Consider the following 20,661-nt stretch of genomic DNA (forward strand, 5'->3'; position numbering starts at 1 on the left):
ATCAAAGCACTGGACTTTTGGAGAGTCTCTGAAAGAAGGGTAGAAAAAAGACTGACTTGATCTGAGCATTCAGGCCAGGCAGCCATCCATTCCCATAAGCTTTTGGGACTAGGGTTAGCCTCTGTCATGAGCATATATTCATGATATAGTTTTTCCTGTAAGTCAGCCAGGCAGCTGCTCAGCTAGCTGCCTGCTGAGTAGCCCAGTACCAAGGAAGAGACAAAAGTCACACACAGTGACTATGCTATTCAGTCAGCTTTTATTGAACGCAGGTTACCTCAAAGTAGAACATTAACATATATTAATATCCTACTCACACTCTAACAATCTAAGAGAAATGGAACACACACACACAGCAATCAATGGGGGATAATGAACCCAAGTACCAGAGTCTCAGTCTGTAGGTCTGTAGGTCTGTAGGGAGACAACATGGTGGGCAAGGGAGTTGTGAATGTATTACAAGGAATGATCTCTGGAGTCAAGTGGGCATCAAGACAGACAAAGTCCTCAGTCCAGCAGGGCAGAGCCTGTGGCAGCTGATGCCAAGGGAGTTCAGCGGGGTGTGCAGCAGCACTCTGGTGTTTGGAGCTCAGCTGAGCCTCAGTTATACCTTGAAAGCAGTGTATTTCACCTTTCTGAGTCTTTTGATAAATGTCTTAGCATCCCGATGCCAAGTGGGGAATTTGCCCAGGAGCTTATGGATGGTATATGGCTGTTCTGCTTGACACCCTTGATGGCAAGTGTGGAATTTCCCCACGAGCCTGTCTTCGGGTGGTCCCACTCTGCAGACGTGGCTATTCTGATCACATGTGCAGGTATCTTCTATGTGTCTCCTTGCCAGATGTGTCTGCTCTGACTTAGGTAGTTTCCCTCTTGAACCAAAGTGCCATGGCTGACTGAGAGCCATTTTGGTTGACATGAGTGACTCCACTTTGTTTTATATACTTTATGCTGTCTTGATGGGACCAAGGCCCTTTTATTGGTCCTGCTTTCCACAGCCTCCCACAGAGTAGCTGAGTCTATGAAATGGGCAAAAAGAGACAAGAAAACCAGAAGTTAGTTTGCTGTCTATTTTTGTTATTCTGGGATTCTATTTCTAGATTACCAAAAGATCAAAGGGTTTTTCACATCTTCCCATATTGATATCTAGAACTTATTACACACTTGTGTGGCAGGAATTACCAGCTGACGAAGACTCAACATTCTATATCTGGCTTTTAAACTCATTCTTTGTGTAAACTAGCTCTTTATCCTCCCATTTTATCTTGAAGTGGAAACCAGCCAACACCCCCATCTCCTGATCTGAATCTCTTTGTGCATGGCAACAAACTTCACAATTTTGCTCTTTCCACTTGTTTGTTTTCTGTTCTCCATCTTCCCTGAACCACTCCTGAATTCCTTTCTTCTTTTTTCTTCCTCCCTCCTTCCTCATCCCTCATATCTCCCTGCCCTTCTCCATCACACTCCATGCCCGTTCTAGTCTTCTCCAGTTGGTACAGGGACTCCCTGCCTCCCCAGAGACGTCTCAACATCAAGAAATTGATGATAGAAGGGAAAGGGAAATATAGTCAAGCAATTTAGGGATTTTCTAGCTTCTGGAGAAAGTCCAAAAGAAAGTTGCAAAGCCTGTGGGAAAGGTTTAGAGACCATAAGATAGCCTTATTGATCTAGAGCTAATGGAGATGAAAGATTGTTTTATAATACACATTGAATTAGAATGCCTGAAAGAAAAAACCAGCAGATTAGTTCCCAAAATAATGATATGTAGGAAAATACCGGTCTAATTGACATAAATTCCATGTCATTGTGATACAAAATGAATAGGAAGAGGTAAACTCAGATTCAAACAAAACGAATCAATCATACATGAAGATAACTGGATCAAAGCCCAAGCAGAATAAATCCTCCATAGGAATAATTGGTCATTGCATTTTAACATCACTAATTTGGATAATTGTTTCAGTGCCTAATTAATATGATTTTGCAAGGATTTCTAGGTCTGTGTTGTTTACCTGACCATGTGGGTTATTCTCATTCATTATTTTTGTTGTTCATTCTGTTATGTGCCAGGTGCTTGTGACGTAAGCATGGCTCTAAAATTAATTGACTGCCTCCATGTACCAGGCCCTATATCAGATGCTTTGTATTTGTTAATGTAAGTAATCCTATCCTGAGAGGCAAGTTCGATTATCCCCATTTTACAAAGGATACAGTTGAGGTTCGGGGTGGTTAAACAACAAGGTCACATGCTGATAAATATTAGGCCTGGACTTCAGTTCAGGCCTATTGATCAGGCATTTCACCAACTGTTTATATTTACTCTAAGTCCATTTTCAAAAACCATGGTGTCCAGCCGAGAAAATTGGGGTTTTTAGCATCAAGTCTGGGAAGGCTCAAAGATATATAATATAAAATTTAGGGAATTGTAATTTTCAGGTCAAATGATGTAGCAGGGTCAACAGATAGATCGTGGAATCTTCACTTCAACTGAACCCGTTAACTGAAATGACATGACCAATTAGAATCATCTTTCCTGGAACAAGGTAGGGAACAATGAAGGTTACTTAACTATTTAAGGGTCAGCCTCCTACCTTGATTTACTTAACAGTTATAAGGAGGCTACTGCATACAGGGCACTGTGATAGGCAACGGTAATACAAAATAAGAAATGATCTCAGACTTCAGGGTCTTTTTAGTCTCAAGGAAGGAGTGCAAATAAATTTTATCAAATGAAAGTAACCATTGATTTGAAGATACCACCAAGGAAAAAAGATGTCAAATAAACAATGTCATGCCATCAATTATAACATTTGAATGTGCATATTAGAATCACATGGAGTAAGTGACATGCTACATGTAAATGCATTGGCAGTGATGGTGTTCAGGCTGGGAGGAGGATTGGGAAAGAGGAGAATCAGAAAAATCTTTCCAATGTGACCTTTGAACTGAATTTGTAAAGGTGGAAAAGTGGTGTAGTGGAGAAAAGTTGCAAAGGATATTCCCTAAATGGCATAGAATGAGTGAAAAAGTACGTATGGCTGTCTAGCTGGAACACAGCCAGTGTCCCCTGGGTGATAAGCAGGTAGGGCAGCAGGAGCAGGGCTGGAGGACTTGGGAAGGGGGCATTTTAACTGGGAAAAGTTGCAGTATGACACCTGAGGTTCTGGACTGAATAAGGGGTCTTGAAAACATGCTATGGACTTTGCTTTAACCAACTGTAGGCAATAGGAAGTCATTGAAGAAACTCAAGCAGGAAATCAAGTCTATCTTGACATTTTTTTTCTTCATCGCGGGTACTTCCTTCCAGCTCTTCTAGTGAGGGGGTTCACAGACAGCTGCTTTTCACATCAAATCATCGCGACCCACAGCCTCATGTAGTTTGTTTCCCTGAGGCACTTTGATAGTCATGAAGATGGGTTTGTCGTAATCTGTGATTCAAAGGTTTGCTGTAAGATTTCAGTGGTTAACATGCCTCCCCTCTTCCGAGTCATATCATCTTTCTTACCTTTGTTCAGATCTTTGTTCTTCGAAAGTCTGCTCATTTTAAAAGGCCCATATTAGTGATCATTTCTCCTAGGCATTGTTCCCTGATCTTCCCAAGTGCACAGTAGCTTGCCATCATTATTTGAACCCTGTTTTCCCTTTTGAGTCTCTTTTTATTGAGCTTCTCTTGATTTACGGTATTTTGTGGGGCATATTTTCTCTCTTAGACTGAGCTGTTTGAGTGTAAGGATGGTGTCTTGATGTCTTATTAATTCTACATTAGTATCGATTCTGAGTTCAATCTAATGGAAATGACATAACAAGCAATATGACACTACCCTGCCTGCCTCTGAGGTGCAATAGGACAAATAACATGCCCACATGTTTGTATGCTTCTCAGTGCGATAGCCAGTCTCCAAGGTGTCCCCCAATGGCCCTAACCTCTGGTACTCCCACACTTACATGGTCTTCTCCCACATTGTACCAAGATTGATGTGTGTGACCAATAGAATGCAGCAAAAATGATGGTATGTCACTTCTGAAACTAGGCTGTAAAAGAAGGTGTCTACTAGCTTGGGCTCTCTCTCAGGTCACTTCTCTGAGGAAGCCAGATGCCATGCCATGAGAGCATGCATGCACATGTAGAGGTACATGTCACAAGCAACACACTAACCTGACCACAGCCAGGGACAGGAGTGATCCTGTAAGTGAATCCACCAGAAACAGGTGGCTGCAGCCCTGGCCAACAATGTGACCACAATGTCTGGGATGACTTTGAGTCAGAACCACCTAGCTGTACTGCTCCTGGATACTTAACCCTTAGTGACTAGGAGATAATGATTATTCTAAGCTTCTAGATTTAGGGGCTTGTTACGCTAACTTACACATTTAGCAATTGAACCTTGGTGTGTTGGGATGACTCTCTAACCAACTCAGCTACCCATTCAGAGCTTGATAATTCTATTTTTTATTTTTGGGGGGAACCTCCACACTATTTTCCATAGTGGCTTCACCCATTTACATTCCTGCCGATGACATTTGTGCTCTCCAGCATTTGTTATCTCTTGTGTTTTTGATAATAGCCATTCCAACGTGTGTGAGAGATTTTATTCCATTATGGTTTTGATTTGCCCTAATTATTGATTAGTGATGTTGAGCATCTTTCCATATACCTGTTGTCCATTTGAATCTATTCTTTGGGAAAATATTTAAGTCTTTTGCCCATTTTTAATTAGATTATTTGTTTTTTTTTTTTGCTATTGAGTTGTGTGAGTTCTTTATATAATGTGGATAGTAACCCCTTGTGGAAATACGATTTGCATATATATTTTTCCCCATTTTATAGGCTTCCCTCTTCATTTTATTGATTATTTCTTTTGCTGTGCAGAAGCTTTTCAGTTTAATGTAATTCCACTTGGGAGGGGGTGTAACCTTAGTGACTCCTTTCAGTCCTGGGAAATTTCCAGAGAGGACTCAATTCTGAGCCAAACTGCAGGTAGCTAGGGAAGTACACGGCTCTGCCCTTAGCGGGGTAGCGGCAGGGGACTGGGGACACGTCACAGCATCCACTACGACCTCTGGAATGTGCATGCTGGCCTGCACGTGAGAATTGCTGTGAAGGAAAACACAATATTTTGTTTACTCAGATATTCCAACTAATAGTAAATAAAAATTTGATTATTAAGTTTCAAATCATTGGAATACAACAAAAATGCTTAAAGCCACGGTTTTGTGAATTATATATATTTTTTTCTGGCTGACAGAGCTAAAGGAAGAACTGATCCAAACCTGATGGAATCTTAGGAACAGTATTTATTAGCAAGAAGAGGTACATATTAATAGCTTCCTGAGTGACAGATAATAGATTACTGCTTGATCTCACAGTAATGCTTAAACATTTATTTATTTTTAATCCCCACCCAAGGATTTGAGAGAGAGAAGATGGGGGGTAAGGGGGATGAGGAAAGAGGGAGGGGGAGAGAGAAAGAGAGCAAGAGAGAGAGAGAGAGAGAGAGAGAGAGAGAGAGAGAGAGAGAGAGAGAGAGAGAGAGAGAGAAACATTGGTCAGTTGCTTCCTGTACACACGCCAACAGGGAATGGAACCTGAAACCTAGGTATGTGCCCTGACTGGGAATTGAACCAGCAATCTTTTGATGTAAGGGACGATGCTCCAATCAACTGAGCCACCCAGCTGGGTCTCACATGAACATTTGATTTATTCAACCATTGCACTGACCTCTGTGTCTTTTTTTGTCTCTGGTTGCTCTTGTTTCTCTGGCTAATCCAAGACTCGACATGGGTGCCTCTGGGATGCAGACATTTAGATAGTAGCTTCTAGATGAGTTCCTGGGTAAGATAGATGGGCCTATAAGGAGGGCAGGGCCACTGAAAAATTCCCTGAGCTGGAACATCCCTTCTGTTTCTCTCTCAACACCTGTGCTACATTCCCCAGGATTGTTTTTAAGTTAATTCTTCAATTACATACAATACAATATTATACATACAATTTTATATTAGTTTCAAGGGCACAACATAGTGATTAGACATGTATATACCTTACAAAGTAATCATCTCATTAAGCCTAGTACCCATCTGACACCATATATAGTTACTACATTGTTATTGACTATATTCCCTATGCTGGACTTTACATTTCTGTGACATTTTTTTTTTAATGCTCACTTGAGGACATTTTTTTTATTGTTTTGAGAGAGACAAGGGAGAGAAAAAGAGAGGCAGGGGGAGAGAGAGAGAGAGAGAAAGAGAGAGGGAGAGGGAGAGAGAGAGAGATATATTGATGGGTTCCCTTCTTGTATGCACCCTGACAGGATCGAACCCTGAGTATGTGCCCTGACCAGGAATCAAAACTTTCCAACCAACTGAGCTATGCTGACCACGGCCCTGTGACTATTTTTATAACTGGCAATTTGTACTTCTTAATTCCTTTCACATTGCTGCTGATTCCCCTAATCCTCTGGGCAGCTGTCTGGCTGGTGTATCAACAAAAGAACCACCTAGCTGCCTTCTGTGTTCTCAGGAAACTCACACCTCTGCTTGCAACAGAAGAGAGAAGGCAGAACACTTCACTGTTGCAGTCTCCAGCTGGCTGGCTTTCTTCTCTCATGCTCTAGTGCACACAAGTCACCGAGTCGACAGCAAGGACAATTCTGGGGCAAAGGGAAAATTTGGCTCATATCAATTTCTGTGTCTGCATGTGAACAATGATCAATTTGTCATTAGCACTTGGTACAGTATGTAAGACAGAGGAGGAATTGGATAAATATTGATTGAGTGAGCAAAGGTTAAGCTGTTCAACAACCCTTTAGCAAAAAATTTTTTAACTCTTTAAAAATATTTTCTCAAGTTAGAGCTAAAGTGCTGTATTCCGTCTTGCACTCTTTTCATTGGGGAACAACATCTGTTCCCCAACCCCTTTAAATGGCATACTATATACACCAAGACTGCAATTAAGTAACCCGCAACCTTCTCCTCTTTTTGGCCAACCAACATCATTTCCATGATTCCTTCCTCTTAAGTCTGGGTTTCCAACTCTTTAATCATCTCTGCTCTCTTCTGGATCCAAATGTCCCACTTACTTTTAAAATGTGTAGACCCAAGTGGAAATCTATCATAACAATGCTGTAAAAGTTTGGCAAATTTCAGGGGAAACCAACATCTGCTTGGTCCTTGCTCATTATCTTCTTGCTGCCTTTTCATTAAGAAGTTCTCAGGAAAAGCTATAAAATTTATTTTTTAATTAATTCAACAATTTTCCTTCTACTGTAAGTCTTCCTGTTTGTATGCATACAATTTCTATACAAAAATGGATTAGTAAATGGAGGATTTTTAATCTCACAAACATATCCCTTTACATAATATTTTAAAATATTCTGCACATACTTTTAGACTCTAAATGCACAATGCTATTCCTTTTAATTAAAAAGAAAACCCACAATTGTTTTTGTGTATTAACTCAACAGTGACATTGTTTTTGCATAAATTATTTTTAAATGTAGGAACATTTTTGTTGTCTTTATTTTAATCTTTTGTATGTTTTTGGTGTAGACCTGATGACTAAGAATTAAAATAATAACGAGTATTACATAGTGCATACCATATGCCAAGCAAGTTTTTAGATGCATTAACATATTAATATATTTACTCTTCATAACAACCCAATGAACCAGGTAATATTGTCATCCCCATTTTTTCAGATGAAGAAATTGAGAGACAGAAACCCTAAAGACTTGCCCAAGATAGCAAAGCAAATGAGATTAAGAGCTGGAATTTAAACACCAGAAACCTAGCCCTAGAGTCCATGTTTTTATCATGACATAGTATCACATGTTTATAAATATAAAAAAAGTCGACTGACTCTTTTGTAGAGGGTTTTATTTTATTAGTGGTCATTAATATATACAAGCAGAAGTTTCCTTTGTATTTAAAGGTGATTTTTCTACTATAGTTATTATGCTTGCATACTGATGATGATTTGACTGAAGAAATGACTCATGGTAGTTTCTTTAATGGTTGGTTTCATTTACTTTTTGATTTGAACATGTGAATCCTGCTGTTGCTAAATATTGGTGAGTCTAGTTTCCTTTAGGTCAGATACTGAGCTCTTCTTGCCAACATGAGTTGCATGCAACTTCCAGGAGCCCCCAAAATTTGCCCCAAAACAGCTGTAATGCGCGTCTCTGGCTGTTCACAAATACAGAAGAATGCTTGATCTTCTTGTCCTGAGTATAGTTCATTCCAGAGTCAGTTTCCCAGAACAGAGGGTGCTATTGTTTCCTCCCAGATTTTGATGTGGGGCTTTCGGAAACTGCATTGCCGTTTCAGAGGATGTTCGGGACCTTTCAAAAGAACTGTCTGAGCTATTAAATTGGACCCCCGCAAGCTCGTCCCCGCTTCAGCTCTTTGGGTTGTTTTTTATATGTTTCATTTAAACTTTAGGGAAAATAATTTCCTTGCAGAAGAAAAATAATTGTATTCCAATTTATTTTATTTGTACTAATAACTAAACATAATATTCACAACTGCTTCAAAACCCAATTCCAGAAGTGGGTGCTACACCTACTTAAGAGAGAAGTTTATTTGAGAAAACCCTTGGACCCTTTTCCAAATGTACCTTGTCCTTGCCCTCTGTGCATAGGGCAGCAAACGATATTTACAATAATATTTAGGCATCTTAAGGAAATTTTAGAAAACTCTCTTTAACCACATCCTAATGTTATAAAATGTTTTTATAACAACGATTTCTCTTAAAATATGATATACATGCAGTTTTATGGTAGGATCTGCATATATTAGGAAATATTTAAGCAACACACATATTTCCTAGTGTGCCATGATTTTTAAAGGACTCACAGCAAAATATTTGCAATGTTTGTCTCTCAAGAAGTAGAATGGGGATTGTTGAAAATACAGGTGAAGACTTTGACTTTTCGTTTTAGTCATTTCCTCCAATGTCTGAATTTCTTTTAAACCCTGTGCATGTATTTTGTTACAAATACTTATCTGAGATGTGAGGTTATGGACTGTTTTGTTTTCAGACATTATTCCATCTTAAACAGAAATATCATTTAAAAATGCAAAGTGCTTCTTAAACTCTCTCATGAAAGTTTTACCAGTCAGTGTATTTAAATAGTTTGTTTTGGAAAGGGAAAAGTGCCTATCTTTGTTATTTTAGAATTTTAGCACTGAAAGGATCCAGCCTTATTAATTTACAGTAAGGAGCTGAAGTTAAATGAAAGTAAATGATTTGTTTGAGCTCACACAGCTAACGAGTGGCAAAATTAGAACTAGAATCCAGGTCCCCTAACTCTAGCCCATTCTTTTCCTATGAAATCTTCCCTCAGTATTAATTATTTATATTTTCAAAATAGCATTGTAATTTGCAACTGTAAAAATTTGTAAGTATATTCCATTCATTTAACTGTAGCATAAATCCAAGCTTTAAAAGAGGTATAAATACACCCAAGGGATAAATATAAGATTTATAGACCCAGTGAATTGTAACCATGTTAAGTAAAGTGTAAGTGCTGAAAGATGCACTCAGTTTAAAAATGAAATGGTTCTTGGGGTAAAACTCTCTATTGAGTGATGAAGGATTCTAGGTGAAAATAATGATTTCTATGCTGCTATTCTTCTGTTGGGATTGCAACAGGACCTAATTAGATCTCATGAAAACTCTTTATTTCTAAATATCTTCCTATTTACAAAATAAAGTTTGGTCGAGTGGAGCCACATGTATTCATTCCTATAAAAATCTTATATACTGTATGTTTCACTCAAGGCTTTTTGCTGTCATGAAAAGGAAGAAGAAAACCTAGGTGATTCTAAGCTAGAAGGAAGTAAAAAGCATGAAAAATTATCAGCCCTGATGTTGAAACCTAATTCAAAGCTGATCTATTTAATAATTAGTAAGTGAGAATGTGAAATCACTGCTTTCTCCTAATGGAGTCATAGTCTCATTATTTCCCTTACTATTTATAAAAATGCTTAGCTCAGCTGTTGGAATCAGTGGACGGAGATGTAGGATGCTTGGCGTATCCCTTCTCTTGGCGTAGCGTATGGAAACATATGTGCTCTGCTCCCTGGACTGCTGACCTCTTCCAAGTGAGGAAACATTGTCACGGAGGGATAGTTTCTTTCCATATAGAAATCCACACAGTGGATTTAGCCACGTTCACACAGTAACAGAGCCCTGAGGAGGAGCTCAGCAAGTCTTTGCTGAATAAATTGATAATCAATAGCTGTTACAACTTTTCTCTCTCCACTAGAAACCCGTAAGCAAACTTTGAAAAATATTGAGAACTGGAGAGAATAATGCTAAGTGAAATAAGCCAGGCAGTGAAAGACAAATACCATATGATCTCTCCTATAAGTGGAAACTAATGAAAAGAAAGAAACAAATGAGCAAAATAGAACCAGTGACATGGAAATAAGAAACAAACAGACAGTGACCAGAGAGGAGGTGGGAGGGGTAAACGGGGGCAAGAAGGGGAAGGGTCTAATCAAGGAACAAGTGTAAAGGATCCATGGACAGGGACAATGGGGTGGGGTTGACTGTGGGAGTGGGAGGATGGGCAGGGCAGGGAAGAGCAATGGAGCAAAATTGGGCCAATTGTAATAGAACAACAATTTTAAAAAAGAGAAAATTTACTTAAATGTCTTTTCATTTTACTATCTTGAACTGGGAATACATAAAGAAAAATAGATCCTGTATAATTTTAGGCCAAATTTTTGAAGGAAAAAATAATATGAAAGAGAAATTGCTACTTATTTGTGGCTGCCTGAAAGTAGAATTTTATCATAAAATAAATTCTCATTATTGCACCATTACTTTCTTCCTGGAAAAGATGGTCATTGCTAGTAACCCTTCTTTGCCCTTTTTTCCCATTTAATATGTTTTGGTAGGATGATAAATTACGTTATTTTTATTTTTATTTTTTTATGTGTGAAAACTGAGGCTTTGAAAAATTAAGTACCTGGCCACACAAAGAAGTCACTGGGTCAAGGTCGGTGCTGGTATAATGGGTTTGAAGAAGAACCTGGATATATAGGTGGGTGCTGAATCAGTGGACTGTGAGAAGTTACTGGCACTGAGCAAGGGGACTAGCCCAAGAGAAAGAAGGCTGACTTACTAGGAAGTAGAGTTAGCACAAAAGGTCAATGTTCTCTCACAGATAAAGGAAAACTCACAAGTCAACACCCCTGACACAATAAAAACAAAGCCTAGACACTTCGGCAAAAACATAACATACTCAGGGTACAACTTTGCTAGAAAAGCCATGGAGTAAGATTTAAACATAGGAAAAACATTTGGTTTTTTTTAAACTGGGTAGGTGTTGGGATAAAAAGAATTTCCAGACAAGTTAAGGATTAAGTGTCTATTCTTTGTCACATCTGGGTACCACTAAGAATAAAACAAGAAATATTTTAGGAGCTTTCATTTCAAAACAAACAAACATATAAACCAAGGAAAGTGGGAGAGAACTGTGTGAAAGTGATAATGTAAAATTAATTTTAGCAGCAAAATATCTTTGGTATCATTTTAACTGAGAAACAGCAATTCCAATATTGCTACCAGAGGCTCAATCTATGACAGCTCAGTGTTGGGAATGGGATGCTGGAGACAGTGGAGGGAGAGATGAGCTAAATATAAAAATCTTCAGGAGGACTTGGGGAAACCATTAAAAATCATTGGTTCGAGCAATCCATTAAAACATTTCCAGCCCACTTACTGAAGCTGTGGAAAATTTTGGTAACTCACATTTCTCACTCTTGGATGTGGAATGTTTAAATTACAAGAAGACTGGAAGGAAGTAAATGGCCAAAGGAAGGAAAATCATAATTGAGTGATGGCTTCTCTGAACACACTGGTGTTTTTTAATTTAAGAAAGCGCAGAGATCATCAGGCCAAAGGATAGGTATGATATAAAACTGCAATTTATTTATGTTCCAAAAAAAGGAGGAAAAGAGAGGATTTTCTTAAATAAAGTTTATAGAAATAAAAGGAAACAGTCACTGTCTAGACTGTGCTTTATTTATTCATTATTACAATAAATATTTAGTGAGTAACCTCTCTACACAATGCAAGTGCCTATAAGTGGGCATGAAAAAGTCACTTGACCATTCTGAACATGTGAATATCAAATGAAGTGGAAGCTATCCTTTAGACATTAGAATTGCTACCATTTATTGGTTGTCATGTCCTAGGCACCGTGTAAGGCAACTTACGTTATATTTCAGTAAATTATTCTAAAGCCCTGTGAAGTAGCCATACTAGCAGATATAGTAGCTGAAAAAGTTAAAGTCGAGAGAGGGTAACTCATCTAGTAAATAGAGGAGCAAGGGTTTGAGCCTAAGTACAAGTCTCTCAGATGCAGAGATCATACTCTTTTTTTTATGCTACACTCTTGGTCACCACTATCTTACCCTAGAGGTTATTTGTAGCTTGATGAAGAGAAAATTGTCTGAGAACATAGAATCCAAAGGCAATACTATTGAGGAATGAGGAATAAATAAGAGAATTTAAGATACCAACGTGGAAAACGGAGAGAGTGTATGATGTAGCCCAGGGCTTGGCATATCATAGGTGTTCAACACATGGTGATATTGATGGAAGACAAGGAGGAGACCTAAGGTAGGCTTAGGATGGATGGATACAAAATTGGTCACGTAGAGAGCTTTTTATTTTCCTTTGAATGAAATTATAGGGGTCTGTGTGGAGTCATAATTCCAAAGAAATGGAAGGAAGCATACATGATGAGGTCATGCCAGAGGTAGGGTTCCCGAAGAAGTGGAAAAGGAACATTTCGTTAAGATCTGAGGACTGGAGGGATGGTCTCCAAAACTCCCCAAAGAGACCACAGCCTTGTTCTTTAGTCATCATGCAAGAAGGGCAAGGCACTTCAAAACTTTGGGATGTCAAAGGTTAGGACACATGTATTCTTCACAATTGCTCATTTTGTCATTTATCTGAGATACATATTTATTTCTTAGAAAAAAATATAACTTAGAATTGCTTGTTTGGTCATTTATTTCTGTTAAACTTATAAAACTGGCTGTGTGTTGAGTTGTTTACCAGAGACAACTGTCTGGTTCCTCACCTTTTTTCAATCATACTGTGGATAATAGGGGGCTGTTCATCAACATTACAGTCGGAGTTTTCAGTATCATCTTGTAATAACTTTTCCTTTTATTCCCTCATGACATACTGAAAGGATTTCAGGGAAGTCACGATGCCCTTGGAATTATTTTTTTAAATAAAAAGACAGACATTTGAGATTGGGGAAATCTTAAATATTTAGAAGTAGTAGATTTTGATTACACAGATTCTGGAGTCTTGTACTAAATAGCATAGCTGTAGAAAGAGGTAGTCAAGCCTGAAACCTTAGATGACATTAAATAGGAGGCCAAATAGGTTTGTTTGTTTGTTTGTTGTTGTTTAAGTATCACCTTTCTTAAGGATGTTACCCTGTCTGAACCACATGCCTACGTCTGTCTTATCAAAGTTATGACTAGAGAATTAGCTAAATTTCTTCAGTCTACACCGGGTATTTCCAGGGTGAAACTTACTTTGGTCCTGTTCCTTTATATATTGGCAGAAATTTATTGCTAAAAAATATATGTGTATTTTTCAAAACATACATTAAGTATTTAATAATTTCTTATTGTAAAAAGTAAGGTATTATTTCACCTTTCTAGAAGTGAAAAGTAAACAACCATCAAATGAAATGTGCTATCTACAGAACAGTATAAAGAGAAAACAAAGACACCATCCAAAAAGAGCACTTTCGTGTGTTCCCTGCTGGGCTGTTTGTCTGTCTTTGGGAACCAAGAAGGATGATATACTTCCATAAGACTTTTTTTCAGACTGCCAAGATCAGGACATTTGCTGCTTTTGCTTTTCACTGAGACTATTACCCTTAAGAGAAACACAGTCTAGAAAATCCACAGCAATGTCTCTGCCATCTAAAGCCTGTAGTTCCTCAGAAAAAGGAAATGAATGATTCTCTTCATCCTACAAAGTAACAATCTACCTTCTAGAAAATAAACAGCCAACTCTTTTCATTATAGATTATATGTAAAACAATTTCAACTTTTCCAAACTCAATCTGCATGGTTTTGTGTATTCATAATTCCTCCATGATTCCGTGGTGACTTCGTAGCAGCCTCTCCCCTCCTAATTTGGGTCTGGGTCCCAGATTCCTGGTCTCAGTTTTCTTCTAGGGAAGATGTACCAAAATATTTTTTTATACTACAATCTAAGGATAATCACATATTTTAGGTATGCATTTCCTGTTCTAGACAGACGCTATTAATTTTGAAATAAGTTTTTGAAATAAGTTCTTGTGTTCCACCTTTTTAAAAGAATCCTTTAAATCTCAGATTATGCTGCACAACCTCATTTTCAACAATTATTTAGACAGGGATTAGTTTTTCTGGTTCCTTGCTCAACATTATTTCTTTACACATCTATCTCTCTTTCTTGGATTCATGTTTCCTTTGTTGAAATATACTCACAGGTGGTTTTTCCATATCTCAAAAGTTGAAATTGGCTAGTTTTTGTCTCAGAACAGGTGTTTCATGAAGTACACTTTGGAAAACAAGTCGTAAGTTTACTAAATTTATGTTGCCTGGAAGTATTCCATTTCTGAAGCCAGACTTGATTTCATTATTAAGATTAAACTTTCTCATGATCCAAGAACCACCATAAATCTTGGGCCCCACAAGAACAGTTACCAGAAATATACATTTCCCTTATTTTAATATATGGCATTTCAGTTACACTTCCTCCCCCTGTTCCACTTTGCTGAGTTACAGACCTGTAAGAAATAGGAAATTAATTGTGTTTCACCTATGATCTTAAAGTAAGATAAAACAAAAACTTCTCAAAAAGTTAGCTAAGTAAAGCTGTAGGTTAAGTAGCATCTCCTCTTTTCCATTCTTTCTACTTCCATTGGAGGAATGTTGAATCATAGTTATGTACATAGGACAAGAACATAACATATCCTCTGCTTGTGAACCAATATTACCTCTGTGCTTTGTGAGGCCAAGATTAACTTTTGCTACCATTTTTATGGAAAATAATAAAATGAGATTTGGGTAAGAGCAAATGTTAAGGTAAGGGGTGAGGGCAGAACCCTAGGTGAGAACTGTAACACTAGTTTGAATTAAGACTTCTTAAATAAGTTCTTTTCATTTATACCTAAAAATTTCTACTCCCCCCAACCCCAGCCCACCCCAGTTGTTTGTACTCAAAATTCATTGCCAGGAATCCCAACCTGTAGTGTAAAGATTTTAAAGAAACCATTAAATACAATGAACTCTGGAAATATGGAGGTAAGTTTAAAAGACAGATCTCTCACTGAAGATTGGTTACATTAGATTTTCCTGGACATGGAACATGAATATCGTAGCCCTCCCCTTTGTATCCTGAATTAGCCCTGTGATACCCACCGGAATTCCTACTCCTGAACTTGAAACAAGACTTGATTTCAGTCTTCATAATGAATACATGGTGGGTATACAAATGGCTTCTAAACTTTTTGATGTTTATTAAGAGGAAGGAGTGGGGAGCTGTTTCCTGGAAGACTATGGGGCACCAGGGAGCATTAAAGAAAGGAACAATGGCAAAGGAAATGTCAATCTCTTGCACTCATTATATTTCTGCGAACAATGAATCTCACGAGTTTTGGAGCTTTGAATGGACATGTTACAGGTTTTCGTCTTGTTCTCACTACTGTCTTGGGGACCACACATAATACTTCTCAACTTTAGAATTACACTTGAAAAACAACCAATGTCAGACCCACTTCCCCTCATCACCTAATGCGGACACTGATTGTTTTGATTACAGATAATATGAAAAGGCTTTGAAACATTTGCAATTAGATCTATTAAAAGGCATGATTGTATCAAGTCATAGTCTTTGCACCCTCCAGCTCCTCACATTTATTTACATTTCTTACAAACATAAAATACTAGAAAAATATATAGAAGAAAATAACAAACTTCTATATTTATATCAAACAGAAATAGCCTCTGTATAATTTTCAATATACATATTTACAGTATATAAATATGTATATATTGTTTTTAAGTAAGAATTAATGGTTTTGTACATTGTAACAAATGGGATTGATTTGGTTTTTTTCACTAAGAGTTTTTTCCCTAAAAAGCTTTGTTTTTGTCCAACAGCTACACTAATTTTCATTTTTTCTGATGTTAAGGCACACTAATACTTGATAAGTTATTAAATAGATTTTATATGACTCAGACATTTCACATGTATTGAGCATATGTCATCCAAACCCTTGGATTGTTCCAATGTTACATAAAGAGAAGTCACAGTAATCTGGAGAGCGCCTTCCTCAGAAACGCATACATGGACTATTCGACCGACAAGGTCCCAGTCAGAGTTTAATCTGCTCTTAAGCTCTTTACCTTTGGACCTCAATGATGAATATGGTGGAACAGCAAATAATAAGCTAGCAATTATCTACCACCTATAATTTTTGAAGAACTGCATTAGAAACTAAAAGTACAAACCATGGTCCCTATAACCAAAATGGAGCGACTCCTCGCTCCTGTCATGTTTTCAAAGAGGTCCCATAAGAGAATTATTTCATACCCAACCTCCATCATGACACTCAGCATAAATTAAACCATTCAAAAATGATAGTTATTTAAATTTCAGGTGTTTCCAGACCTGGCTTACTTCTGTATTTACAATTTTATGTCATGTTTCTAATTTCCCCTCCTCTTTTACTAATAATTATCAATCCCTTAAGTAGGACATAAATAAAGGCAGGAGAAAGCATTTGTCAATTGAGTATTAGGCTCTCAGTAATATTCTATATTGGAACATGCTTACCACTTTAATAATATCATCTTATTTAATCTCTACATCTAGTTCTTGATATCGTTATTTTTGGTTAATAACTATTTGTTTTCAAAATTTCATTCTCCCCTTTTTTCCTGAGCACAGGGCCTTCTGGTTCAAGATTTCTCACTTTTCCATGCTCTTCACCTCACATCTCATTGGTGAAAACTTAGTCACATGACCCTTGAGAAGATCAAAACCTCCGCATGTGCAGCTTCAAGAAAAGTGCTCATCCTGGATGCCCTCCTTGCCCCCTTTGTGCAGGCTGGCTGGTTTGCTGAGGATCAGCTTTACCCTTGTGAATGTGGAGAAGGCCTAGGAGAAGGAAGACACCCGTGCTCCTGAATGCCTCAGAGGAGCAGAACCACCCATCCAGCTTGGCATGCACACCTAAAGCTGTTACCTGAGGAGAGATACAAACCTATCATTTGAGCCATTGTCTTTTTTAAAGAATTGTATTTTGAGGCCTCTTTCTTTCTATAGCTTAGTCCTTACCTTAACTAAGAATTACTGACCTCATGTTACAGATCAGGAAAAGTCAGGTTCATGGAAGTGAGTCACTTATGTACTGGGATTTTTCCAGCTTCTTCTCCTTGCTCAGCAGAACATATTTCTACTGAAACTCAATGAGCCCCATTAGAATGAGAAAAATAAAACTCCAAACCAAGTAGGCCCAGGGCCAGAGAACACTCAACTCTTAAAAGACCCAAGTCAAAACTCGCTTTAACCTCTCCATTTCTGGGTCTCAAATGAGCACTCTGTAATTTAGCAGTTCTCTTCAAGAGATTTGTTTTCCCAGCCCTGGCCAGGTGGCTAAGTGGTTGGTGCAGTTGTCCCATACACCAAAAGGTTGCAGGTTTGATTCCTGATTAGGACACGTAGGTTGTGGATCTGATCCCCAGTCGGGGCGGGTAGAGGAGGTAACTGATCAATGTCTGTCTGTCTGTTTCTCTCTCTCTCAAATCAGGTGAGGATTGAAAAAGAAAAAGAGAGAGATTTGCTTTCCCAGAAAAGTCTCTCCTCCTTGTAATAAGTTCAATGAAAAACCTTCCAGCGTTTTAGGTTATGTGGCATCAGCCCAGCTTGTCTTAACACCTCTGACAATGGCAGCGGAGAAAGGACTATTTCCACGTGAGTCCTCATCTGTCCCTGTCCCTTGATTAGTATATTATCCCTTGCAAAAACAGCCCATCATCTTGTTCTACAAAGGCCAAACAAATATGATTAACACCAAATTTGTGTTCTGCTGACCGAATAGCACAGCCTTGAAAAAATAATCTTCATGAAAAAGTGATGAGGCCTCCTCCATAAATCAATTCGGCAAAAGCCTGGAGAGTAAATCAAGACAAATGGGAGACCAGCTGGAAGAAATCAAACAGGCAAAGCAGGTGTGTTGGCTCGTGTTTGGGAAGATGAAACACAGCGTGTGGCATTGTGCATTCACAGAAAAGCAAGATCTATAACCTTCGTCGGGCTTTGAACTGAGCTAAAAGCATGACTTATTTAAGAAGAGCTAGTAGCTGGGAACTGGTTGAACTAAGTGTGTCAAGACCAATTCTGAAGACATTTGCTTATACTGAGACTGTTTTTATGTGTTTGGAGGAGCGCCAAACAGCAAGTGGCAGATGGTCCTTCAGTTAACTGTGATTTTAAGTGATATGAGAGATGGAATGATTGACTATTTCCCCGGAGTAGCAGGAAGAAAAACATTTGCAAAGCATAAAACAAAACAAAATAAAATAAAATAATAAAATGTGTCTGTTGTGTTTGGTAGCTGTAAAACAGGCAAAGGATGAGAACGTCAACAGGATGTTCCTTATTAGGACAGAAACAAGACTGGACCACATAGCCCTGAATGACTACAGCACACATTTGCAGGCACTAGAAAGGGACAAAAGCTCAAAAACTGAACCATGGCACCAGCTGAAACACATACCATAGGCAAGATCATCTTGTATCCAGCAACACAGAAAAGGCTACCTTGCTGTTATGGAGGTAGATTTAGATATCACAGACGATTCCATCTTGGCAGGGGTAATGAGGCCCCTGAGAGTGCTTCCAAAGTTGTAGTCCAAAAATGCAAACACACACACACATGCACACATGCACACACACACACCCATACACATGCACACTAAGTAGTGCCAGGAATCTGGTATCCAGTAAGTTCTGGCTAAGATCTCCAGAATCAGCCTCTCCCGATTCTCACTCACTCACATAAAAAAACTAACAAAACCACCAAAAACTTGAATTTGAAGATGGATAGAATTGGATTGGAAAATGCAAGAGTGAGCTTCCCAGCTGGAAGAAAGTAGAGAAATCCCCAAACCATTTGTCCCTTGGCTTAAAAACACCAGAACTATACCAGCAGGAAAATTGAGCAGTTATCCCTCTCCTGTGCAGGTTACTGCCTTATGGAATGATCAAAGATCCTTCTATGCCTACAAAACCCTCCTCATATAAACTTACTACCACTAATATGTACAGCTCTTTCTATGTAGAGACTGATAGTGTACTCCCAGAAAACAGAGAAGCATGGGGGATTGCCAGATTTAGCAAATACAAACACAAGGTGCCCTGTTAAATTTAAATTTCACATAAACTATAAATATTGCTTTCATGTTACTATGTTCCAAGTAGTAAATGGGGACTACAAATTATTTTTTTGGTGTAAGTATATCCCAAATATAGTTGGGACCTACATAATGCTAAAAGAGTATTTGTTGCTTATCTGAAATTATAACTTAACTAGCAACCTGTACTTAATCTGGAAATTCAAGAAAGGAAAAAAAAAGAATAGCTTTACCACATTACATCATGGAGATGCAGTCCTACAGATAAGTGTGTTGTAGGCTGAGCAAAGACACAAGAAGTCCTTGCAATAATACCACCTGGGTGTTATAAATGTACATTTATTAAATTTGTTCAGAACATATAAGCCTTGAAAGGGTAATATCCCCGGATCAGACTGATACAAACAGAATCACTACAAGGAAGATTGACTATTAGAAATGAGAATTAGGCTATAATGTATATTCATTGACCTGCTTTCTAGCTTATTTATAGCTAGATTCCAACAGACACAATGAGTATCATGAAGGAAATCCACATACCCATCAGGAGACAAACACTGAGTCTAGACAGAGCTTGTTTCATTAAGAATAAATAGAAGAGAGAAAAAACAAAATAAGGGAAAATAGATTTCAGAACATGGGACAGTAACTCTATCCCAAGAACAGAAGTATTTTGTTACTATTTGAAATAATCTGTAGTAACAAAAGAATATGAACTCTATGAAACAGGAGCTGGAAGTCATAAGGATCAATTGAGAAGCAAGGTATGTCAGATAAAGAAATTTTACAAATTTAGAATTAAATATAGTAGGAGTATTAGAATTTTTAGGAGAGTCAATGCAGCAATTAACAATGTATAATGTTGAATCAGAGTTTAAATATGAGATGCTTTCTCAGAACTCATAAGAAAGGTCAAAGATGATAATAAAAGAGGAGAATGATAGAAACGACAGAGAATCCTACAAGTTTCAAGTACAAGCAATCCAAATTAATTAGAAATATTTGCATCAGATTAGCCTTCTGTAAATGCCAGGAGACAGAGTGGAGAAAGATCTATAACATTTGAGTAAAAATTGGTCCTCCAAAGTACACATTTACTTAAATTATCTTTCTTTGTAAAGAAATAAAGACATTCTCACATAGGAAAGATTCAGAAATCCTACCACATGTGTAATTTCTTGAAAATAAATTTCATTGAGAAATTTAACA

Source organism: Furipterus horrens, unplaced genomic scaffold, assembly GCF_987537825.1.
Source record: "Furipterus horrens unplaced genomic scaffold, mFurHor1.1.pri manual_scaffold_9, whole genome shotgun sequence".
Lineage (NCBI taxonomy): Eukaryota > Metazoa > Chordata > Mammalia > Chiroptera > Furipteridae > Furipterus > Furipterus horrens.